This window comes from Heterocephalus glaber, unplaced genomic scaffold, assembly GCF_053883595.1.
Source record: "Heterocephalus glaber isolate CG9 unplaced genomic scaffold, H.glaber_assembly_v1.0 deba00000347, whole genome shotgun sequence".
Lineage (NCBI taxonomy): Eukaryota > Metazoa > Chordata > Mammalia > Rodentia > Bathyergidae > Heterocephalus > Heterocephalus glaber.
In genome coordinates this window covers 18,984,232-18,990,023 of record NW_028258143.1, presented here as the reverse complement: position 1 = coordinate 18,990,023, position 5,792 = coordinate 18,984,232, and the positions used below count along the sequence as shown (strand labels likewise).

General features: G+C 37.3%; 1 pseudogene; it reads right to left on the bottom strand.

Annotated features, from left to right (window-relative positions):
• Positions 1–3,487: 3,487 nt before the first annotated feature.
• Positions 3,488–5,168, bottom strand: LOC101702579 (cytochrome c oxidase subunit 7C, mitochondrial pseudogene; annotated as a pseudogene).
• Between the last annotated feature and the right edge of the window lie 624 nt (positions 5,169–5,792).

Sequence of the window (5,792 nt, the reverse complement as noted above, 5' to 3'; positions counted from 1 at the left end):
TTCAAGCTTTGCAGGAGAGATGAGGCAGAAGGAAAGAGTGAAAACATGAAAGCCCAGTGACACAGAATGCTGCTCTCCATTGTACTGGTTGGCTTTTGCCCATCTGAGTGTTCTCTGGATTTTAAAGTATTAGGCCTTTATCTTTTCTCTGTCCTTCTCTAGACAAAGTGCCATCTGGCTTTTCCCTTTGTGTGCCATTTCTCAGGCAATGACAGTGATAAATAATAAACATAAACCATCCATTTTCCTCTGGCCAGCAGCTTTCTAACAACCATAAAAGCATATGTGTGCACTTAAATACGTGGAATCACCTTTTCGCTCACTCATTTATCTGCTTCAGCTTTTATTCCACTTGCTCTTGGTTTATCTCCTTCATCAGTAACCTCTCAGAGAGCACTTTTTCTTTTAATTGTTTCTCTTCATTATAAATGTATACTAGTTCAGAAATTTGGCATTTTTAGAAAATTGGAAAATAAGTCAAACATCACACTATTCTGTAATCCTATCCCTGAGAGATATGGAGATTTGTGTGTTGTGTTTTTATCTTAACTTTTCCCTGTGCACATATATTTATGTAAATATTTCTATATATTTGGAATTTTATTATATATATATTATTATGTCTTGTTTTTTGTTGCATTTTCTTTTACTGAACATTATAAACATTTTATTATACTAATAAACATATTGTTCATAAAGTTACTGACACACAATATCTCATTGCATGGATATTTGTAACTTATTTAAACTTCCCTTATATATACCTGCTTTTTCACTGTTGTAGATAATGTCACAGGGAGCCTCTTTTCCCAGACATCTCTGCTTCTGTAGAGGTTGGGATGTACAGTGCTATACTGCTTTCCAAAAAAGAACTGTATCCATTTAAGTTCCTTTAGCACTGTGTAAGAGTTCCAATTTTATCAAGCTCCTCTATCACCATGAAGTATAATATTTTGCCTATCACAGAAATTTAAGAAATGGCATTTTAATGTTATTTGAATATATAATTCCTTGACAATTAGTTGCTTTAGTTACAGAGGGTACAAATGTGATCATATCACTCTAATTTCTCCAAAGGATTATTTAAGCATTTATAGCCACTATTTGGAGGAAGTTCAATTTGTCCTTCTTGAGGCTGCCCAGCTGCCCATCTCTTCCTCATGCAAGAACCATGGGGTAGAACTACTCTGATTCCTCATAATTTGAAACAGGGTACCTGGAAAAACAAAACTGCCCCTCTGCCAGAGGCTGTCCTGAAGGATGCAAGAAAAGACAAACTCAAACAGTTCCTTTGCTGATATGTGGACTCCACAGAGGCTCTCCTTTGTTTTTAAGTCCAGCAGTTAGACCAAGCTCACTGTGCTGAGAGGGTGAGGGGCATGTTTATAGCGTTGTCGGTATTACCCAGATATTGTATTATCTCAGAACTCAGGGGTCCCTGCTGTACTGGGCCATTAGCTGCCTTCTCCCTCCTGGTGGGGTCCCTCTGATACAAGATCTCCTTCTCTCTAACCCTCAAAGAGTCAGGAACACTTGGTCCAGCCAAGATGCAAGTTCAGAATCTGAGAGCGGGGTGGGGGAAAGACTTTGATGTCAGAAAGGCTGCTGGACTCCATATGCAAATGGATCTGCTCTTTCCAGGAGGTCTGCCTGCCTGGGGAAAGTGGCTTTTGTAAAGTATTGGGGTTTATAGCGTGCTCTCTGTAAATGATTCCCTGACTTTGAATTTGTGCTTTACCATTTTTTTTTTTTTGGTACTGGGGACTGAACTCAGGACCCTGTGCTTGTGAGGAAGGCACCAGAACAACTGAGCTAAATAGCCGGCATGGGCTTTACTAAAACTGATTTATTTGGGGTAATTTTCTTAATCTCTTTAAGCCTCAATTTTCTAATCTTGTAAAGAGGGATTAGACAAGCACTTTTTTCTATGGGATCCTGATGAGGCTTAAATGAGATAATCCATGGAAGATATACAGTATACCCTAGTTCCGGGCTCAAAGATACTCTACAAAGTTATTATTCTATTAATATACTAAAGTTCAAAAAGGAAGCTTTGCTCCATTATGTGGAGGAACTGCTAGAAACTTATTTCTTGCTAAAAAACAAAAAAACTGTCTTGGCTACAATGATTAGTAATATTAAACTTTTTCTATCAACTCTACTTGCTGTGTTTATTTGCTCTTCTGTGACTTGTCCCTTAAGATCTCTTTGGCTTTCTACTTTTTTAATTAAACTTTTAATTTTGAGATAGCTGTGTATTTACATGCATTTTTTTTTCTCATTGGGAATTGTACCTTTATATAATGCATCTTGGTTCTTATTTTTTCCCCATTCCTAGCCCTCCCTTCACGCCCTCCACCCCTCCCTATTTACAAAGACTTTATTTCCATTTTTTCCATTTCTCATCATTTTTTCCTTTCCCTTCTTTCCTTTCCCCTGCCCCTCCCACTACCCCTACCCCTTTGGACCTTTTCTTCCTATTTTACATTATCGATTATTCATTCTAATCATTGGTACATTTTAGGTATACAATATAATGACATTCATCATTGTAAATTTGCACCTTTACATAGTCTCTCTTGGTTCTTATTTTTCATCCTTGCCCAGCCCTCCCTTCAACCCCTCTAGTCCTCCCTATTTGCAAAGATTTTGTTCCTATTTTTCCATTTTGTCATATTAATCCCATTCCCGTCTATCCTTTCCCCTAGCCCTCCCACTTCCTTCCCCTTTGCCCCTTTTCTTCCCATTTCACATTACCTATTATACATTTAGTCCTTATTTACATTTTCAGTTTCTCACACCAGAGAAACTATTTGGTATTTACACATTTACATGCAGTATTAAGAAATTATACAGACAGCTTGAGTGTCTATATTTTTTTCTCACTTTAAGTATTCTTTTATTCAGTCTAAACAAGACCAATTACTGATCAGCAGAACAGTTACTGAGGCAACATTTTGAGTTTTGGATTAGATGTCTGGATAAAAAAGATGAAGCTCTTAACTACCTGAGTAATCATAACTTTAGTCTTTACACACTACTAGTTTTCCTCAGGATTTTTACTCATGGTGAAAGACCAATCATTCCTTCAAGGTAAAGAGGAAGACCAAAAATATGTCTTTCTTCTTCTTCTTTTTTTTTTTTTAACTTAAAATAGTTATTGTAGGACAAACAAAGTCAAATTTGTATTTCACCCAGGTCCTGACCTGGATGTCAAAAATTTAAATCTCAGAATCTAAAATTATGAACAAAGTTAACTCAGACACAATTCTTTATTAAAAAATTAATACTAGAGAAGTGCCTAAATAATAAAATAAGCACATATTCAGTTATCACATTTACTTTTTCAGAGGAGAGAGCATTTATATCATTAGTTTATTTAGACCTCTAGTATGCTACATTAGTTCAAGAGTTTGATTCATTCCTGAAGAGACTGAACCTCTGGGGATATTCTTCACATCAGTTAAATGGATGAATCAAAATGTCCTCATTTCTTAAGTAGTTGGTGCCTCACTGTAAAGAATGGTGCAGCAAATCCAGATCCAAAGTACAAGGTCATCATAATTAGTAACCACCACTTATTTTCCACTGAAAATAGTCAATTTCTCCTTGGCCCCTCCTACTAGTGTCTGTGATAGACCACAGAAACTGTGAACCACTGGATATTCTGTCCTAATATGACACTGCTGGAACCTCTGTGAAAGACACTGAGACCAAAGCCCGTGTCTGTATTATAAGATATCTAAGTTCGTTGTTATCAGAATCCCAGGCAAGAAAGCCTGACTCCAGAGGTCTCAACAGACCAGGTCTGGCTACTCATCCTACAGCAAACGAAGAGACAAATGGTGGTGCATCAGAAAGGAATTGATTTCAGGGTGCCCAACACAGGGGAGATGGAACTAGTGACCTAGTAGTGTCCTCCAGGTACTGGCAATAGCTCCAGGATTACACAGGGAAAGAACAAAGACAGAGTCTGCGAAGAAGATAGCAATCTTGATCTGGCTGCGGGCTGGAGATAATTATCTGAGGTTGTCCCATGGTGGAGTGTCTGCCTGCAAAGCTCCCTGTTCTTGGAACTTGGGATAAGCTATTTGCAAAGAGAAAACAGGTCAGAGGAACTAAATGGAGTCACTTAGGGTTCTCCATAGATATATGTATGTATATATTTCTGTTTCTCTTTGTTGTTTAGATTGTATAATTTCTATTTTCTAGGTTATTATTTCTTTCTTTCCTCTGGCATAGACATTCTATTGTTGCATCCATCTACTAAATTTTATTTAGGTTAATATACTTTCCAGTTCTAAAATTTCCATTTGGTAATTTTTTTATATCTTCTTCACTGAGAATTCCTATTTCTTTGATGAACTTTTTTCATCTCTTGCTCCCCTCTCCTCCATGAAAGTTGAGATTTTCCTGGTTCTTTGTGCAGTATTTTTTCTTAATGTCATGCTTTTATTTTTATTTTTCTATAGTTTTTTTATTTTATGAAAAAATAAAATTTCCTGGCCAGGGATTTAGCTCATTGGTTTCGCTGCCTGCTGCTCAAGTGCAAGGACCCGAGTTCGATCCCTGGTACCAAAAAACAAACAAACAAAAAATAAAGACAATTTAAAAAAAAAAAGAAAAAAGAAAATTTCCTAACAAAGTAATAAGAGAATAATAATAGTTAACACAAAAAAATTGACAAAAAATGATTCTTTTTTTATGAAGAAGAAAAAACAGATAATAGCACAAAACTTTGTCAATGCATACCCATGTTCATAGCAGCAGAATTTATAATACTAGATTTTGGAAACAGCATATATGCCCATCAACAGATGAATGGATAAGGAAAATATGGCTTTTATAACAGAGTACTACTCTGCCATAAAGAAAGGTAAACTTGAGAGGCATTTGTAGATAAATGGATACAATTGAGAATATAATGTTAAATAAAATAAGTCAAACACACAAGATATAATGTATGTCATTTTTGTATGATGATTTTAAAATTTGAAACCTGTACATACTTGGTATTAAGTTATAAGATTCTGGATCTTATTTAGACTTCCATTTTAGGTATTTTTTCTAACTTGCTCTGTGAGGGGCCATCATCTCAGTTCTCAGTAAGATGGGAATCCCTGTCCCTTACTTGCCCTCTGTTGACCCTGAGGGGATTGAGGCTCCATGTTACCGCTGGGCAGGATTTTGTTGACTCCAGTTTACAGGAATGAGGAGGGTGCCTTGTTATGTTCCTACATGGCCTCTAGTGGTAGCACAGTGAAGGAGGTGCATCCATTAACACTGGATGGTGGTAAAAATCTTGTCTCTCCCCTCATCCTCCTCTGACCCCACCTGAAATGGAGGGACTGGAGTAGCTGGTAACTGCTAGGTGGCTGACTTGTCACTGATGGAGTCCAGGCTTTCCAGTTGGTCTTCACTGACATTGTGGGTGTGGGAGATCATGTTATTTCCCAGCAGAGATGAAAGTCTAGCTTCCAACTCTTCCATCTCTGACACCACCCCCATAAGTGAGTACAGCACATTTTCACACATTTATACAGCATGAAGAAGTTGGAAGTCAAAGATCCTGCCAGCCTTTGCTGGCCTGGGTGGGGTGATACTTTTTTCTGTTGTGTTTGATTGGAGTCAAATGATTTATTGTTTAAAAGTCATCAGCCTTTAGAGAAGCTGCTCCCTTTTGGGAGCCTTTTACTAAGGAAAGTAGGCTTTTTGGATGGCTTTTGTGTTTGGTCTGTTCTTACTGGCATTTCCAGGTTGTTGGCTTCTTCAGCACCATGTCTTGTATAAGC